Source organism: Molossus molossus, unplaced genomic scaffold (assembly GCF_014108415.1).
Source record: "Molossus molossus isolate mMolMol1 unplaced genomic scaffold, mMolMol1.p scaffold_m16_p_13, whole genome shotgun sequence".
Lineage (NCBI taxonomy): Eukaryota > Metazoa > Chordata > Mammalia > Chiroptera > Molossidae > Molossus > Molossus molossus.
Genome location: NW_023425348.1, coordinates 36,880,865 through 36,901,503, shown reverse-complemented (window position 1 = coordinate 36,901,503; position 20,639 = coordinate 36,880,865). Strand labels below are relative to the sequence as shown.

Below are 20,639 nucleotides of genomic sequence, written 5' to 3'. Positions count from 1 at the left end.
AACAGGAGCCATTTGTCACTTTATCATCGGCAATGATCACAATGACTGGCACATGTTAAGTCATCAATAAAAATTTAATGGCATGAAGAGTTAGATGATTTTCTTTAAGCAACCAGATATTTGTGAAATGGAAGTACTAGAACCTGCCATTTTTTTCCCTAAATGGTAGATTATTTTGATTTGTGTCTTTATCATACTAAACAATTTAAGAAAGAAAAACAGGACAGTGATGGTAAACACTGTAGCCACAGAATTCAGGAGCAAGCTGTTTTCTTTGATATTTGGTTTTCTAGTGCTAAGGAGAATAGTTCAAAACTTTCTAAAACCACTTACCTCTTCACTAGCTGATGGGACATGTGAAACTGACTCTGAGGTTTATCCTGTGAAACATTTTACTAGATGCCTCTTGTTTCTAACTCCCTCTGGATTTTCATCATGTTAGCAAAGAAGCATTTGTCCTCGCCAGCTCTAGTGACCTACCTCTGTGATGTACAATCATTGTGGTACTTAGAGACATTCTACAACAATCAGCAACCCCTAAGAAGCATTTCTTTTTTCTTTATTAATTTGAGAGAGAGAAAAAGGGAGAGGGAGAGAGATAGAAACATTGATGAAAGAGAACTTCGATTGGCTACCTCCTGCATGCCCCACACTGGGGATCGGGCCCACAACCTGGGCATGTGCCTTGACCAGGAATTGAACTGGTGACTTCTTGGAGCATGGGTCGACGCTCAACTACTGAGCCACACCGGCTGGGCTAAAAGGCATTTCTTCAAAGCCAAATTAGTGCGTAAAGCAGTGCTTAGTTTCCCGAATCTATAAGAAAGACTTAATTGTGATAATCTTGTATGGGTCTCCCCTAATTTCCCAGTCTCTCTGGAAGTATGAGTCAAACAATGGAGATCAAGGGGGTAAAGTTTCAGTCTGTCAACTGGGACTTAAACCTTGAGTTTATCAACTTAGAATCTCAGAGAATTTCTTTCTCGGCATCATCTAGGCAAAGCAGAAAGTTATAATGAAAATTGCATAGACTGGTGGGCTCTCTCTGGAGTACACACACACTTTTCTGCCCCCTTTCTCAGGCATGTATTTCTGCTGTCTATCTCCTAAACTCTGAGGGTCCTGGTGAAACTTGCAACCAGGGGAGCAGCAGGCAGCGGTGGCTCATCCCAGGCTAACCCCCTGAACCTGTCTCCCAGGCCCCTTTTTCTCTGACTTTTCAATGAGCTAACAGCAGCCCCATCTTGGCTCATTTCTGTCACTGTGAGTTTTACTTCTCAGTGCAGCCGTGTGGCTCACTTCTTTCCCATAACATTTCTAGAGAGCCGAACCAGAGCACCGCCTGGCCTCTCGTTGCTTCTTCTATCCTAAGCCTTTCCTTTGTTTCACTATCCCCAGCTTTAATAAATGTACTTTCAAAATAAAATTTAAAAATAGCCCTGGCTGATTTGGCTCAGCAGTTAGAGTGATGGCCCTCAGATCAAAGAGTTGTGGGTTTGATTGCAGTCAAACCTTGGTTGTGGTTTGATCCGTGGCCCTGGTTGGGGTCATTCAAGAGGCAACCAATCAGTGTGTCTCTCTCACATCAATGTTTCTCTCTCTCTCCCTCTCTTTCTTCCTCCCTCCCACTCTATCTGAAAATAAATGGCAAAATATTCTTGGGTGAGGATTTTAAAAAATTAAAAACAGCACAGCCCTGGCTGGTTTTGCTCAGTGGTTAGAGTGTTGGTCCATGGACCGATGGGTCATGGGTTCGATTCCTAGTCAAGGGCATGTACCTGGGTTGCAGGTTTGATCCCTGGTCCCAGTTGGGGGTCATGCAGGAGGCAACCTATTGAATAATCTCTTTCACATCAGTGTTTCTCTCTCTCCCCTTCTCTCCCTCCCTTCCATTTTATCTAAAGATCAATAGAAAAATGTCCTCAGGTGAGGATTAACAAAAATAGAAAAAATAGCAGTGACTGAAAGCAGGCCAACCAAAATTTGAAACTAGGTTTTGCCAACAACCAGTCATGTGACCTTGGGCAAATTACTTAACTTCTTTGAGACTTTGTGTCTTTGTTTCACAATGCTGTGGTAAGAATTTGATAGCTCATCATCAGCACATTTCCAGGCATGCAGTAGGTGCTCACAAATTTTTGTTGAGCACAATAAGTGAATAACATACTTAAGATGACTGACATATGGAGGAGATTAATAAATATTAATTTCTTCCCACTCTCCACCCTTCTCACTTTCAGTTCAGGCTATGTGTTGCCCTTTGGTGAGTTTTTCCCCTTCAAAGTTGCTCCCAAATTCACCAAAGCCCATTTTTAATCATAAAAAAATAAGGCAGAAAGGTAGCATGCCGTGGACATGTAGTCACTTTAGCTTTCAAGCCCTCACAGGATAACCTTGTGTTTCTATTAGTTTGGTCAAGAATAAACCTGTCTAGCCCTGGCCAGTGTGGCTCAGTGGTTGAGCATTGTCCCATGCACTGAGAGTCATTGGTTCGATTCCTGGTCAGGGCACATGCCCAGGTTGGGGGCATGCAGGAGGCAGCCAATTGATGTTTCTCTCTGCCTCTTCCTTACTCTCGCTCTAAAAATCTATTTTAAAATATTTTTTTAAACTGAAAAAAAAGAGTAAATCTATCTAATTTGATTTAGCATAAAAATTTTTAATTTTTAAAACTGTTTATATGTAGTGTTGCAAAATGGATTAGAAACAACCAACATAGGACAACCATTACCAAACAGTGCATTAAAATCTTCATCCACTTTTATTTTGACCCCACGGATTAGTAGCTGAGCACTTAGCTTTAACCTTTGACCAACCTAGATTAGAGTCCAAAGTCTGTCACTTATTTTCCTTGTGAGCTTGGCAATTTACTTAACTAGTTTGAGCCTCAATGTGCTTGTCTGTGACATATGGCTAATAAGAGTACCCACCTCACCCTGGCCAGCTTGGCTCAGTGGTTAGAGCGTCGGCCCAGGGACCAAAGAGTTGTGGGTTCAATTCTGGTCAAGGGCACATACCTTGGTTGAGGTTTGTCCCCGGCCCTGGAGTGTGTCATGCAGGAGGCAGCCAACTGATGTACCTCTCTCACATTGATGTTTCTCTCTCTCTCTCTCTCTCTCTCTCTCTCTCTCTCTCTCTCTCTCTCTCCCTCCTTCTCCCTCCCTCCCTCCTAATCTATCTACAGATAAATGAAAAAATATCCTCAGGTGAGGATAAAAAAAAATCCTTGAGTGAGGATTAAAAAAAAAAAAAGAGTACCCACCTCATGGTTTTTGTGAGGGTTCAGTGAAATACTGTGCTTACAATGGTGCCTGGCACAGGGTTCACTCTCAACACATTGTGGTCATTATCTTCCTCTCATTTAATATACACCCCCCCCCCCCAGTAGCTATAGCTATTGCCTCTATTTCACAGACTAGGAATCTGAGTCTTAGATGACTAATATAAAAATATTTAGCATACCACCAGGCAAACGGTGAAAGCTCTAAATAGGTGAGCCTAAAAATTTTTTTTAGCCCTGGCCGGTTTGGCTCAGCGGTTAGAGCGTCGGCCTGCGGTCCCGAGAGACCCGGGTTCGGTTTCCGCTAAGGGCATGTTCCTCGGTTGCAGTTTGTCCCCGGCTCTGGTCAGTCGTGCGGGTGGCAGTCACTCGATGTGTCCCTTCACGTCAATGTTTCTCTCTCTCTCTGTTCCTCTCTCCCCCTCCTACTCTGCCTGAACAAAGGATGGAAAAATGTCCTCGGGTGAGGATGGAAAAAAAAAAAAATTTTTTTTAAATCAATGGTCCCCAACCTACGGATCAGAATCAATGATTAGAACTTCAAGCTAGGCACTGACCCTTTATTTTATTTTATTTTTTATATGTTCTTATTAATTTTTTAGAGAGAGAGAGAGAGAAACATCAATGTGAGAGAGAAACACCAACTGGTTATCTCTTGCATGCCCGTCACTAGAGATCGAGCCTACAACCTGAGCATGTGTCCTGACCAGGAATCGAACCAGGACCTCTCAGTTCATAGGACAATGCTCAATCCACTGAGACACACCAGCTGGGCGGGACTGACCCTTTATACTCTGTGGGCATTTTGTGTAGGAAGAGGAAACTGGAATGACCTATTAACTTGGTCTGTCTGCTCCCACAAGCAGATTCCCTATACAGCTGGCACGGGGGCATTACAGGTGCTCAATAACTATTTGTTAATCAACTGTGTGGAGCAGGTAAGCACACTGGGGCTCTGTTCTGGATCTTCCCAGCCAGGAGCTGTGCCAGTGCCAGTGCCAGTGCCAGTGCCAGTGCCAGTGCCAGTTCCTGCCCTGCACCACCTCTCTCTCTCTCTCTTTTTTTTCTTCCATTTATCTTCAGATAGAAGGGGAGGGAGAAAGGGGGAAGACAGAGAGGGAAACATCGATGTGAGAGAGACACATCCACTGATCGCCACCCACATGACCCCAACCAGGGCTGGGGGCAAACTGTAACTGAGGTACATGCCCTTAGCAGGAACCAAACCCAAGACTCTCTGGTCTGCGGGCCGATGCTCTAACAGCTGAGCCAAACTGGCCGGGGTCTGCACCACCTTTCTTTACTAATGACTTCCTTCGTGTCACAAAGCTTTAGGAAAATCAACATAGAGCCTTCCTCACTGAGAAGTGAGAGGACATATGCCTTAAGCAAAGTGACTGAGCCTTCCCTGAGATGTCAACCCTGCAAATTTCATCCAAAGATAAAAAAACTGAGCTATTCACATTTAATTGCGAAACTGTGGTAGAGTCTTTTTTTTTTTGGTAGAGTCTTTATTAAAGGTAAGCACTAGAAAGATTGCGACATTGTTGAGGATGAGCAGTCTTCATGTTGTTTTGGAAATAAGCATGTTTAAAGCCTGAATAAATCTGTAATTAAAGCTTTGGAGACCTGAGTTTATTTTTATTTATTTCTTTTTAATCCTTACCTGAGGATATTTTTTCAATTGAATTGCAGAGAGAGTGGAAGGGAGGGAGGAAGGGAATGAAGGAGAGAGAGAGAGAGAGAGAGAGAGAGAGAGAGAGAGAAAGAAACATTGGTTGATTGCCTCCCTCATGTGCCCCACCAGGGCTGGGTATTGAACCTGCAACCCAGTTACGTGCCCTTGACTGGGAATCAAATCTGAGAGCCTTTGGTGTACAGGCAATGCTCTAACCACTGAGCCAGGGCTGTGTGTGTGTGTGTGTGTGTGTGTGTGTGTGCGCGCGCGCGCACGCTTTGACCAGAGATCAAACCTGCAACCTTGACCTATCAGGATGATGCTCCAATCAACTGAGCCACCCAGCCAGGGCTGAAGATCTTAATTTAAACAAACAGATTTTTTTACTTGCAGCAGAAATATTAACATGATCCTAAAAATGCACTCACAAAAGAATGTTCTTGGTCAACTAGTCAAATTAATTCCAAATTTGAGAGTCTTTTGGAGATCATAGTTTGTTCTCTTCTTATGTCTGTGAAGAACAAACATGTAGGAAAGAACTTTGAAATGTTTAAAATGAAAGCATAATTCAATGTCACTTTGTGCATTTCAACTATAGCAACAAAAGTCTAGAAAGAGGAATATTAAAGTAAATAATAGCAGCTTTAGAATCAGACACTCCATGGCTAGAATGCTAGAGTTCTGGCCCAATCAATTACTAGCACATGAGGCTGAGAAAGTAGCGCGCGCGCGCACACACACACACACACACACACACACACACACATGATTGTAGTGAAGATTATATAGATGGAAACTGTAAATTGCTTAGCACAGGATGTGTTAAATAAATGGTAATTTTTATTATTAGAGCAAGACGGGTTAGAGTTAGAGGCCAAATCTCTTTATAATAAGTTCTCTTATCTAAAGGCTCAAGTACTCAGAAGATGGTTGCCAGAAACCAGGTTGTTGAAATTTTTTTTTTTTTTTTTTGAGGTAGGAATTATTTATTTATTTATTTATTTTGATATTCAGTTTCGTCTGACCAGGCTTCTTTATTCTTTTTTCTTTCTTTTTTTAAATCTTTATCGTTGAATGTATTACAGATGTTCCTCATTTTCCCCTCATTAACCCCCTCCTCCTCACTCCCGCCTCCCTCCCGCCTCCCTCCCGCCTCCCTCCCGCCTTTTCCCCCACTATTGTCTGTGTCCATTGGTTATGCATATAAGTTCTTTGGTTTATTTCTTCCCACCCCCAACCCCTTTCCCTTTGAGGTTTGTCAGTCTAGCAATGAATTTGTACTTCTTAATCCCTTCACCTTTTTCACCCGTTCCCCTAACCCCCCTCCCATCTGGCAACCAACAAAATGTTCTCTGTATCTATGAGAATGTTTCTGTTCTGCATGTTCATTTTGTTTGTAGATTCCATTGTCGATAGATATCTATTCATTGCCATTTGGTTTGTTCATACATTTTATCTTTTTCTTCAAAAAGACCCTTCAACATTTCATATAATAACGGTTTGGTGGCGATGAACTCCTTTAACTTTTTCTTGTCTGGGAAACTCTTTATATGGCCATCGATTCTAAATGACAGCTTTGTAGGATAGAGTAATCTTGGTTGTAGGTTCTTGCTTTTCATCACTCTGAATATTTCTTGCCACTCCCTTCTGGCCTGCAAAGTTTCTTTTGAGAAATCAGCTGACAGCCTTATGGGAACCCCCTTATAAGTAACAAACTGCTTTTCTCTTGCTGCTTTTAAGATTCTCTCTTTGTCTTGAACCTTTTGCATTTTGATGATGATATGTCTTGATGTGGGCCTCTTAGGGTTCATCTTGTTTGGGACTCTCTGTGCTTCCTGGACTTGTAAGTCTGTTTCCTTCACCAAGTTAGGGAATTTTTCTGCCGTTATTGTTTCAAACAGGTTTTCGATTTCTTGTTCTCTCTCTTCTCCTTCTGGCACCCCCAAGATGCGAATGTTGGTACGCTTAAAGTTGTCCGAGAGGCTCCTTACACTATCCTCATTTTTTGGGATTCTTTTTTCTTTCTGCTGTTCTGGTTGGGTGTTTTTTGCTTCCTCATATTCCAAATCGATGGTTTGCTTCTTGGATTTACCTACTCTACTATTGAATCTGTGTAAATTATTCTTTATTTTAGTTAATGCCTCCTTCATTTCCGACTGCATCCTTCATTTCTGACTGGTCCTTTTTTATGCTCTTGAGGCCCTCACTACGTTCATTGAGCATTCTTATAAGCAGTATTTTGAACTCAGCATCTGTTAGGTTGCTTATCTCCATTTCGCTTAGTTCTTTTCTTGGGGTTTTGTTCTGTTCTTTCCTTTGGGACCTGTTTCTCTGTCTCCTCATTTTGGCTGCTTCCCTGTGTTTGTTTCTGTGTATTACTTAACGAGATGTATGGGGCTATCTGAGACCAGATGCTGCTTTTTTGAAAGAATTTAGGAAAACCTGAAGCAGGATCCAAGACAGGCCAATCCTATGGTTAAGCAACTGGCAACATCTTGGGTGGGCCTGAAAGTTGGGTGGGGCAGGGCCTCAGGGAATCACCAGGGCGGGGCTACAAGTGTGAGCCAGGTTGTTGGAGTCCCAGATATGGCGGCTGTCTGCCACCCCAGGGAAGGGCTCACCAAAGGAACAAAGGCCTCTGACAGCATGTTTGTCCCCGAGAAAGTCCTCTCTCCAGCCCTCGCTTCAGTGCCAAACAGCTCAGTTCTTCCCTGTATGTCTCTGGCGCCCCTCGTGCTGCCTCCCCTCCAAGCTTAGAGGGAGTGAGTTCGATAAGTCTGTGCGCGGGTCCTTTAAGAGGAGTTGCCTGGAGCTCCAGCCGCATCAGCTTCCCTGAGCCTCAGTTCCCGCTGGTTTTTCCACCCAGAAGTTATGAGGATTTCTCTTCCTGGCACTGGAACCTTGAGCGGGGCACCTGGTGTGGGACAGGGACCCCTCAGTCCTCAGTGAGGACCTTTTCAGCCGAGGTGTCCTCCTGATTTTTATCCGCCACACGTGGTTGTGGGACCAGCCCATCAGCCTCCGCCCCTCCTACCAGTCTCGATGTAGCTGCTGCTTTAATTTCGTAGTTGTACGACTTCCATTCAACTCAATTTTAGGCGGTTTTGAATGATGGTTGTTCTGTAGTTTAGTTGTAACTTTGATGTGGTTGTGGGAGGACACGATACCACGTTCACCTACGCCGCCATCTTGACCCGAGGTAGCCAGAAACCAGGTTTTATTGGTATATTTACAAGAACTGCCTGGAAGACAGGCAGCTGTGACATGAGTCCAGCATGAGATACAGGATAAGAAGAATGTAGGCCCCAAGTCCTGACCCTAACACTTCATCTCTGAGATTTGGGTCCCCCATCTGGAAATAATTCCCAGGATTTTTCTGCATAACAAGAGAAATATGTAGATTATAACCTTCTATAAATCATAATGCCTTCTTTTTTTTTTTAATCCTCACCCAAGGATATTCTTTCATTTATCTTCAGATAGAGTGGAAAGGAGAGAGAGAGGGAAACATTGATGTGAGAGAGACACATTAAGTGGTCGCATCCCACCTGGGGACCGAACCGCAACCAAGATACATGCCCTTAACTGGAATCCAACCTGCAACTCTTTGGTCTTCGGGCTGACACTCCAGCCACTGAGTCAAACCAGCCAGGGCAATCATGGAGTACTCTTAAAAAAAAAATACTAATGATTCCCTTTGTCGCTGGCCCTGTACTAGTGATGCCTTAAGAAAAGAGATATGTTGTAAGTGAGGTGCCAAGTTTCCCATCAGCTGGGTTGCAGAGGTCTCACGACCTCACAGCCAATCTTGTATCAGATGCTGCAGGGTGGAAGAAGGCATGAAGGAGAGTCCTGACACAAGGGAGTTCTAGGTTAGCTTTCCCAGGTCTGTCAAACAAGGAACCCTTCACCATCTTTCATCCTCATTGGGAAAATTCACTAGCACTCTCGACTTTCTTACAGAAAAAAAAAAAATCCCTTTTACAAAGGATCCAGGAACTTGGAGGGAAAAGGGAGGCTGGAGGAAGAAGGCTCTTGCTCAGCACTTTCTTTCAGAAAATATTCCTGCGATGAGAGCAGATTTCTTCATCCTCACATCAATGCAAGCAACTGGCATGTTTTGTGATTTCGTCTGTTACAACAGCAGTGTGGTGTCATGGAAAGAGCCCTAGAGTGACTCAGGGCTTGGTTCATTGCACCTGTCCTTTAATTAATATGTGAACTTCAGCTGATTGCTACTTCCTTTGAACTATGTCTGCTTCTCAAAGCTAACTAAGCAAAGCCATGAAGGCAGAGACATCACTTCTTAGCTCACCCTGTGGTTCTTGGAAGCCACAATTTTAGTTCCCAATTAGATTCCATCTTGAATTGGTCTCCAAAGTTCATCCCTGAGTTACTCTATTCTCCCCTACTGTTGCGAGCTCCAACATTATCTTCTTCATTTGATAATTTAGTGCCCCAAGGCTTGAACATGGCACATATTTGAGAACCCTCAATGCATGCTTGTTAAATGACCAACTACAGGAATTAATTTAAAAGTCATTGTAGCCTGGCCTGTTTGGCTCAGCAGTTGGAGTGTCGGCCTGTGGACTAGAGAGTCCCAGGTTCGGTTCCTGCTAGGGGCACGTACCAAAAAAAAAAAAAAAAAAAAAAGTCATTGTAAGCTCCTGATAAAGCCCCTAAATTATCCAGAGAAGAGCAAAGCAAGTGCTCAAGAAATATATACTGATTAATTCATCTATTCTGCATTTATCATCTCTTCCAGGATAAATGATTTGCATCTTCTCTTCTTTGGGAGATTGAAATTTCCTGGCATGTTTTCCATGTACCAGCAGTCAGTGACTGCTGGTACAAACTGCCATATTTTTGGAGACTTCTGCAATCTCCCTATAGGTAGGGTTTCTGGATTTAACAAATAAAAATACAGGACATCAAGTTTATTTGAATTTTAGATAAACAAGAATTAAATTTTTAGTATAAATATCTCCCATAAAACATTTACATCATACTATCCTAAACTTTTTTTCACTGTTTAATTCAAATGAAACTGAGATCTGTATTTCATTTGGCAACCCTCCTTGGAGTGTCTCACCCTGAGCACTAACACCAACATGCACGTTGTCATTTCTCAAAATTACTCCCTTTAGGCTCTGGCTCATTAATTAGTCAGTATTCAAAGCCTCCTAAGGAGACAGCCAGTTGCTTTGTCTTCCTTCAAACACAGGCCTTGCTTAGAGCCATGTGCTCAGAAGAGAGAATCAAGCCCTCAGTTTCCTGCTTGATTTCAAACTTCCTTCATTCCACCAATGAGCTGCTCTCTCTCATTTTAGTCATGAGATAGATGACTATTCCATCAGTGCAAGAAATTAAAACATCCTAACACTATGATTAGGTTTTACTTGCATTGCACCTGAAACCAGTTCATCCTTACAAATCTCTCTGCTGCAGTCATTGAAACAGAAACCTCACCTCCTTCTCCAAACACTGAAGACAGTTTTGTTGTTGTTAATCTTCACCAAAGGAAATTTTTTCCATTGATTTTTACACACAGTGGAAGGGAGGGAAAGAGAGAGGGGGAGAGAGAGAGAGGGCGGGGGAGAGAGAAACATTGATGTGAGAAAGACACATCGATTGGTTGCCTCCTGCATGCACCAGTGGAGGGCCAGGATCGAACCTGAAATTCAGGTGCATACCCTTGACTGGAAATCAAACCTGTGATCCTTTGGTCCTTGAGTAGACATTCTAACCACTAGACCACACTGGCCAGGGCCACTGAAGACATTTTAACCTACCTTTTGTGTATATCCTAGTGTGCCAAGTCATAAAATCCTGGACTTATTCATATTGCTGTTATTTATTTTTTGTTGTTTTTCCTACAGAAATACTTCTCGTACCTGCCAGTTTAGTATGTCATCACCAGAGGCCTGGATTGCAGCAACAGCGGCCCAACCCTCTGGCTCCCTGTATTTGCGGAACTTCTAGCAAATTCATCCTTATATAGTGTCCTTTCCCCACCCGGGATTCCCCTTTGAGAAAAGCTGGCATGAGTCTCTATTTCCTGTTTAACAAATCAATACCAGGCTGTGCAGTCCAGCCTTCAAGGCCCCAAGCCTATGTAGTCCTCTCTGTACGCTTCGTACGCTGATGCAATCCAGTTTCTATTTGCCAATCCCGGGGCCTCACCCCTGCTTCTGGCTACATCAGCCCATTATTGTGTTTACCTTGAGTCCCTAAACCCCTTTCTCCTCCTCTGAGTCAATATATGTCCCTTGCCAGCCTATTAGAAGATAACAAAGCCTATCTTGGGGTGAAGAAGGTCTTTCCAAAGGGAAGAAAGCAAACGAGAAAAATGTAAAGGAATTGTTCAATAGATTTGATTATACAAGAATGAAAAGGCTTCTCCATGTCAAAATGTACTATAAATAAAACAAGAAAAACCAGGAAAACTGTTTGCTACATATAGTAGACAAAGTTAATATTCTTAATATAATTTTACAAATCAGTAAGAAAAATAAAGAAAATATATTAATGTATGACACAGCCATACAATGTAAGAGTCCCAAAACAGGAAAAACCATAAAACCTCAGTAGTGTTAGAGAAATGCAAATTAAAATAACAATGAGCTTCCCTTTTATCAAATGGGCATTTTTTTCCTTTTTTTTTTTTTTTTCATTGAAGTGGGCATTTTTTTAAATGATAATACGCAATGTTGATTTGAATGTAAGAACAGGATCTTTCATGCATTCTTTAGCAATCAATTTCAGGATGTTCTTTCATGTACATCTTTAAAATAGTATAGATTTGAAAAATCTGATTAGTTTTTACCCTATTAGCAGTGTCTTTAAATTTTCTACAATAAATATGTATCTTTTTCACAATTAACAATATACATAAATGCATTTTTAAAAAAATCCTATCAAAATTAAACGGAAGATGAGGGAGGAGAAGGAAAGTATATTATCTTAATTCTGATTGACCCAGTTTAGGAATCCCTGATTCTCACTAACTAGCTTTGATTAAACTTTCAAGCCTAGAATTCTCACCTCAGAGAACTGTTGGTAAGACTAAAACAGAAAAAAAAGTATGGAGCCTGTTACCATTGTACCTGACATTTTGTAAACATTTAAGAAATAGTGGTACCTATTATTATTCTGTTGTATTCCCAGCATACAGTTTCAATGTTCCACATGTAATAGGTGCTAAATTAAAATATCTGACTGATGGTGTTTTTTTAATCTGTACCTTTAGTATTCTTCTCTAATGACCCCATTTTGTCTTTCTCCTTTCCTTTCCCCCTGCCTGCCCCACATCTGTCCTATCCATCCCTTTTCTCCTTCTCATTACACTCCTTGTCTTATGGAACAATCTTTCACAAGTACTCTGAACAGCATTTTTCAAACTCCATCTCTAAAAGTCAATGATTTCTCAGCCTTACCTGAAGGTCAGTAGCAATGACAATGGGCCCCAGTCTTCTCTTCACTTGCTTCTTATTTTATTAATACTCATCTGCTTCCCATGCTCCCTGCATCTGAGTCTGATCACATGGGTGCTTCCTGGAGGCCTGTGGCAGGTTTGTCTGCTGGCCTTTCCTTTCCCCCAGGCAGAAGCTAATTCTATGTTTCTAAGCATGCTTCCTGCATGTTCGTGTTCATCAGTCTTGTAAATTAAGTTTATAGCATTTACTAGTCAGCAAAATATCTTCCCTTCCTCTTGGGCCCCCTTTCCATCTCTTCTACTTCATTACCCTCCCCCTGGGAATATAATTATTATTCTTTTTTTTCTCTGACATGAATTTGTATGTACTTGGGGAAAGTAGGATGAATGCTTTTATGCGTATGATCCATAGGTACAATAGTGACTATACGTCCTTGCATTATTTTAGAAACACAGACTAGCCACTTTAGGGTGATTGATAAGAGATAACAGCAGAATGTGATCATGCAATAAGCACTGGGTTCCCCCTCCATATCCTCATAGCTACTAAAGTAGATAAGTATGGAGTTTGTCATTAGAACAGATTTTAATTCTGCCTCCAATACTGTACTCTCTGAGCTTTAGCTTCTTTGACTGTAAAAAGATAATAACATCTCTCTCAAAGGGTGGGAATTAAATGTGTGTAAAGGATATAAAACGCAATCTAACACAGAGTATGTATAGGGGCATTCCCCAACACAAGACAACATGTGAACTTCCACTTCCCTTTTCTTTTTTATTTTATTTATTTAATTAATTAATTTTTGTTACAGATGTTTCTCCTTTTCCCCCCACTGATTCCCCACCCCACCCCCCACCACTTCCCTTTTCAAGATTCATTTATTCTGTGGGGATTTATAATCCAGTGGGAAAAAAAACAAGACCTACATAGATGAAGTAAACACTAAACACAAAATGAATTTATCAAACACACTAAACTTACTATACGCACTTTGCAAACATTACCTCATTTAATCCTCATAACAGGTATATTGTAACTCCAACAACTTTATGACGAGGAAACTGACATTTCTACTGGTGTCACAGTCAGAGGGAGAGCCCAAACAATCTGGTACTGTTGTCCATGCTCAACACCACTGCATCGTACACTCACTCATGACTTGCACATAGTAGAAACTGAAGATACATAATTCTCTTTTTCTAACCCTTTGACCAAAGCCAAAAGAATCACCCCACTTTCACAGAAAGGCACCCCTTACCTATTCTTTGATCCAAATAGTTGGCTGCTTTGCATATAGGCTAAAATTCCAATCCAGTCTGATGTAGAAGAGCCAGGGGAAAACTGAGGTCTCTTTTACTCTCAAGAGTCTCATTCCCCTAGGGTTAATGACTCTGTAATAATAAATTGGGTGTGACGAGGATAGCATTTTTTAAAGGTCCTTTTGGACTCCACAGTCTTTTTCAAAGAGACATACATCATTTGGAAAGCCCCTTTTATATTTGTTTTCTCATTTAATTCTTGCAATTACTTTATGAAGTATCATTTATAGACCTAATTTATACTGATGGAAAAACTAGGGCTCCTAAATGTTCAGTTCCCCAACGTCAGCCTAGCCAGGAAGTAACTTAGGATTTGAACTTTAGACTGTCCAAGCCCACTGATTTTTCCATTATCTGACTTTTAGAGATGGTGATATCTATAAGGCTTGGCTGGGAATCTTCCCCTCATCACCACAAAGCCCAAACACCTCACCTGTGGAGTGAGGTCTGATGATTAGGGTAAACCCAGGTGTGCTGCGGAGTGTGAATCTATTTTTAGGAACATTTGGAAGCACTCTGTGTTCTCAACCAACACCAAAGGGGTAACTCTGGCAATAACATTTTTTTCTTTCTTCTTTTTTTTCTTTATTCATTTTAGAGAGAGAGAAGAAGGCAGAGGGAGAGAGATAGAAACATTGATGAGCCCTGGCCGGTTTGACTCAGCGTTTGGAGCCTGCCGACCAGAGAGTTCCGGGTTAGGTTCCCGCAAGGGCACGTCCCCTTCCCCCCCCGCCCCCCCCCAAAAAAGAAAGAAAGAAACATTAATGAGAGAGAACATTGACTAGTCGCCTCCTGCATGCCCCCCACTGGGAATTGGGGCCAAAACCTGGTCATGTGCCCTGACCAGGAATCGAACTGGTGCCCTCTTGAGTGCATGAGTTGACGCTCAACCACTGAGCCACACCGGCAGGGCAATAACATTTTTTACTTAATACAGAATATTAAGAGTAAGTCTTCCAGACACCAAGTTAGTAGCTCTGTTTTAAAGCCATGATAAGAGGCAGAAAGCATTTTGTGCCAGCCAGGCTGTGGTTCCACCCATCTTTCAAATTAATGATACCAAAATATTTTGAAGGTTCAGACTGACTATATACACTGTAGAAGCCCTGTAGATGCCCTGGACTTCAGTTGTATTTAACCCTGATTAAATAATGTTATCATCCCATCTTGCTGGGTAGGTTTTGCTGTGAATGCCTCATTAAGAATTCAAGGATGTGGCTAAGAATATGTTTGATACCTCTGATGTAATATGTCTTATTGAAATCATCTTGAACACCAATTTTTCTTGAAGTAAACAATGTAAACACTTAGAAGTTTCACAAATTTATGTTTTAAGGCAGAATCTATACTATTAAGAAAAATTCAAAATGATTCCATCTCAAGGCATATTTTTAATGAGAGAATCATTCTAGTTCCAAGGTGAGGATCAAGCTCTTAGCATAAGAACAAATGGATTCGGAACTGACATTAATCTAATTATCACCTATTTAGACTTCGTGATCATTTTGACTGGGTTTAAGGTAAATTGACCTTAGCTTAACAAGCACTTTCTTAACTCACAGTATGGGGTTCCTGGATACTTAAGGGGTTTATGACAGTGGTAATGGAGTTTCCAGAACAACTTTCAACCTTAGTGGGACCCACCAGGATAATTCACATATTAACTTTGGGGTTGTAAGGATCAACCCAGTGTGCTGTCACATTGATGGGAAGTCACAAATGATCTTAACTATTTAAAAATAGTGACACAAATTCTTATTTATTAATATAGTTTGATTAACAACATTTTTCAAAATGTGGGATCCATGATGGTAGGGGTGTGGTCTATGTGTACAAAAGAAAGTCCCTAATCGTGAAAAGTTTGGGAATTACTGTCCGAGAGTATAGATTAATAAAATCAGTATGACCACAGAGGAATGTTTAAAATAGAGTATAGTTGATGTATATCACAAAACAAATTGGATAGAAATAAAATAATGGTTGTTTTTGGTTTGTAATCTATGGACACTTAATCATTTTGTTCTTTTCTGTATTTTCCAATTGTATTTAATGAGTATGCATTAATTTATAATTTAACTACACATAATTTTTATAATTACAAAGTTAGATCATGATTCCTAAGCAAGTAATTTACACAATACTAATCTATATACATTTATATATTATTCTTATCTGTTTCATTTAACCAAGGTCCTTAACACCACTACATTTCCCCTATTTCATCAAGTTAAGACCTGCCTCCTTCATCTAATGCTTTTAGGTTAACAGCAGAATGACCATTAGGGCCTGGCTCTTTTTTTTTTTTTTTTTAATGTTTTTATTGATTTTTTTTTTTAAAGAGAGAGGAAGGGAGAGAAAGAGAGTGTGAGAGAGAAACATCAATTGGCTGCCTCCTGCACACCTGCTACTGGGGATAGAGCCTGAAACCCAGGCATGTGCCCTGACTGGAAATCTAACTGGTGACCTTTTGGTATACAGGACGATGTTCAACCAACTGAGCCACATGGCCAGGATAGGGCCTGACACTGGATATTGGCTTGCAATTTTCAGAGAATAATGTCAAGTCTGTCAATTGATTGGGAGTAATCTAAAAGGCAGTAGGATAAGTGTACCCCAAGACAGATCTGGAATGAGTCAATTAATCTTCAAACTTTATGCTGGGACATAGCCAAAAGCTATTTTTCTAGGAAATAACCTAAAAGATTTATTTAAAAAATTTAAAGTATTGGTTTTCTTTTCCCTTTTAAAAAACCAATAGAGCCCTGACCAGTTTGGCTCAGCAGTTAGAACGTCAGCCCACAGACCAGAGAGACCCGGTTTGGTTCCCGCTAAGGGCACGTACCTCGGTTGCAGTTTGTCCTGGTCTCCGGTTGAGGTTGTGTGGGTGACAACCAGTCGATGTGTCTCTCTCACATCGATGTTTCTCTCTCTCTCTTCCTCCCTCTCTCGCTCCCGCTCTATCTGAAGATAAAAAAACAAAACAAAACAAAAAACAATACAGCCCTGGCTGATGAGGCTCAGTTGGTTGAGCACCACCCTCACCGGTTGGATTCCCAGGCAGGGCACATGCCTGGGTTTCAGACTCCATCCCCAGTAGGGGATGAACAGGAGACAGCGGATGGATGTTTCTCTCTCACATTCATGTTTCCCTCTCCTTTCTCTTCTCTCTATAAAAAATCAATAAAAACATTTTTAAAAAAGCAATACACAATCAATATAGAAAAACTGCATAAAGCAAAGTTATAAGGTGAAACCTAGAAATATACAGTTTTAACCATCATGCCAGGTAAACCACATCCTAGTGAAGACTCTGGTTAGCATGAGCAAATTACCTATGGGGTGTTTAACTCAAGATAAATTGATTGCAAAATGTACACCCTAGTTCCTGATGAGTTATCTTGCTATATAAGTTTATTTAGCTTTACACCCACTTTACTGTTATTTGCATTTATTAGCTTTTTTGTTTTTCTTTTTTTTATCTTTATTGTTTAATGTATTACAGATGTTCCTTATTTTTCCCCCATTGACCCCCCCTCCCCGCTCCTGTCCCCCTCCTGCCTTTTCCCACACTATTGCCTGTGTCCATTGGTTTTGCATATATGCATATAAGTTCTTTGGTTTATTTCTTCCCTCCCCCCAACCCCCTTCCCTTTGAGGTTTGTCAGTCTAGCAATGAATTTGTACTTCTTAATCCCTTCACCTTTTTCACCTATTCCCCCAACCTCCCTCCCAACTGGCAACCAACTAAATGTTCTCTGTATCTATGAGAATGTTTCTGTTCTGCCTGTTCATTTTGTTTGTAGATTCCATTGTCGATAGATATCTATTCATTGCCATTTTGTTTGTTCATATAGTTTATCTTTTTCTTCAAAAAGACCCTTCAACATTTCATATAATAATGGTTTGGTGGCGATGAACTCCTTTAACTTTTTCTTGTCTGGGAAACTCTTTATATGGCCATCGATTCTAAATGACAGCTTTGCAGGATAGAGTAATCTTGGTTGTAGGTTCTTGCTTTTCATCACTCTGAATATTTCTTGCCACTCCCTTCTGGCTTGCAAAGTTTCTTTTGAGAAATTAGCTGACAGTCTAATGAGAACCCCTTGTAGGTAACTAACTGCTTTTCTCTTGCTGCTTTTAAGATTCTCTGTCTTGAACCTTTTGCATTTTGATGATGATGTGTCTTGGTGTGGGCCTCTTGGGGTTCATCTTATTTGGGACTCTCTTGTGCTTCCTGGATTTGTATGTCTGTTTCCTTCACCAAGTTAGGGAATTTTTCTGCCATTATTGTTTCAATAGGCTTTTGATTTCTTGTTCTCTCTCTTCTCCTTCTGGCACCCCCAAGATGTGAATGTTGGCATGCTTAAAGTTGTCCCAGAGGCTCCTTACACTATCCTCATTTTTTGGATTCTTTTTTCTTTTTGCTGTTCTGATTGGGTGTTTTTTGCTTCCTAATATTCCAAATCGATGGTTTGCTTCTTGGCTTTACCTACTCTACTATTGAATCTGTGTAAATTATTCTTTATTTCAGTTAGTGCATCCTTCATTTATGACTGGTCCTTTTTTATGCTCTTGAGGCCCTCACTGAGGTTCACCAAGGTTCTCACTCAGTTCATTGAGCATCCTTATAAGCAGTATTTTGAACTCAGCATCTGTTAGGTTGCTTATCTCCATTTCGCTTAGTTCTTTCCTTGGGGTTTTGTTCTGTTCTTTCATTTGGGACCTGTTTCTTTGTCTCCTCATTTTGGCTGCCTCCCTGTATTTGTTTCTATTTTTACTTAACGAGAAGTGTTGGGCTAGCTGAGGCCAGATGCTGCTTGTTTGAAAGATTTTAGGAAAACCTGAAGCAGAATCCAAGACAGGCCAATCCTATGGTTAAGCAACTGGCAACAGCTTGGGTGGGCCTGAAAGTTGGGTGGGGCAGGGCCTCAGGGAGTCACCAGGGTGGGGCTACCAATGTGAGCCAGGTTGCTGGAGTCCCAGATATGGTGGCTGTCTGCCACCCCAGGGAAGGGCTCACCAAAGGAACAAAGGCCTCTGGCAGCACGTCTGTCCCGGAGAAAGCCCCCTCTCCAGCCCTTGCTTCAATGCCAAACAGCTCAATTCTTCCCTGTATGTCTCTGGCGCCCCTCGAGCTGCCTCCCCTCCAAGCTTAGAGGAAGTGAGTTCGATAAGTTTGTGCGCAGGCCCTTTAAGAGGAGCTGCCTGGGGCTCCAGCCGCCTCAGCCTCCCTGAGCCTCAGTTCCCACTGGTTTTTCCAGCCAGAGTGATGGGGACTTCTCTGCCTGGCATTGCAACCCTGAGTGGGGCCCCTGGTGTGGGATGGGGACCCCTTAGTCCTCAGGGAGGATCTTCCCAGCCAACGTGTCCTCCTGATTCTTATCCGCCCCTCCTACCAGTCTCATGTGGCTGCTTCTTTAATTGTGTAGTTGTAGGACTTTCATTCAGCTTGATTTCAGGTGGTTTTAAATGATGGTTGTTCTGTGGTTTAGTTGTAACTTTGATGTGGTAGTGGGAGGATGCCATCTTGACCGGAAGTTTGCTTTTTTTTTGTTAATCCTCACCTGAGGATATTTTTTCATTGATTTTTTTAGAGGGATTAGAAGGGAGGCTGGGAAGGAGGGAGAGAGAGAGAGAGAGGGAAAGAGAGAGAGACATTGATTGGTTGCCTCCTGAATGTGTCCTGACTGGGGTCGGGCATCGAACCTGTAACCCAGGCACATCCTCTTGACTGGGAATTGAACCCACGACCCTTCGGTGTGTAGGCCCACATTCTAACCACTGAGCAAATCTGGCCAGGGCTTTATTAGCTTTTCAATAAAAATGTTGGCTCAGTATACTTATGGAAGCCATCTAAATTAAAAATCCAAGAAACATTGGTTACAGGATTCTATTATTTTTATTATTGTTAATATCATTTTGATTTGGGAATCAATGTGAAAATTCTTATAGTAGTAGAAAAATGTTTTGTTACTTTTTTGGGGCATAATCGTATGGTTGTATTAACACAAATACAATATGTACACGATCTGTCTATTCATTTTTTTCGCTGCACAGCCTGGCATTGGTATTGGTGACCCTGATGGCCAGCTGGGCTGCTCTTTCCACAGTGGCTTTGCGGCTCTTTGTGGAGACGTGAGCAACCTCAGCACAGCAAGATTTGTTGCACATCAGCAGCACTTCAAGCTCCGTGACGTTGTGGACCAGAAACTTATGGAAGCCACTGGACAGCATGTGTTCTGTTTTCTTGTTGTTCCCATAACCAGTGTTGGGCATCATGATCTGGCCCTTGAATCTTCTGTGTACCCTATATTGTCAGTGCCTCTGGGTTTCCACCAGTTCTCCTTAATTTTGACATATCGGTCTGACTGGTGCTGGATGAACTTCTTGGTCCTCTTTTTGACAACCTTGGGTTTCACGAGAGGTTTGGGGGCAGCCATGGTTCTGAGTAGGAGATTGCTGCCAGCTCCATAGGCAGCGCCGAGGAAGAGCTGTTTTGTTACTTTTATGGAAATAAAATGAAAAGAGTCCTGGAAAATTTTGGGAAAATGGTTTTCAACACTATATAATATGTTGAAGTATTCTTAGACAGGTGAAGGATAAAGCAAGTACACAAACATCACTAAAATAAAATGTAAAACAATATAAGTATCAAAAGAAAAACACAGCTCAGCCAGTGTGATTAAGTGGTTGAGCATGGACCTATGCATCAAGAGGTCGTCATTTCAATTCCCGGTCAAGGCACATGCCCAGTTTCTGGGCCCCATCACCAGTGGGGGGCATGCAGGAGGTGGCCAATCGATGTTCTCTCTCATCAATGTTTCTATCTCTCCCTCTCCCTTCTTCTCTCTCTGAAATCAATAAAGAACAAAAAAATTTTTTTAAAGAAAGAAAAACATAAAGCATATAAAAAGACACTACATCAT

At 41.6% G+C, this 20,639-nt stretch overlaps 1 pseudogene; it reads right to left on the bottom strand.

Moving 5' to 3' along the window:
- Positions 1-19,746: 19,746 nt before the first annotated feature.
- On the bottom strand, positions 19,747-20,153 carry LOC118627510 (annotated as a pseudogene).
- Between the last annotated feature and the right edge of the window lie 486 nt (positions 20,154-20,639).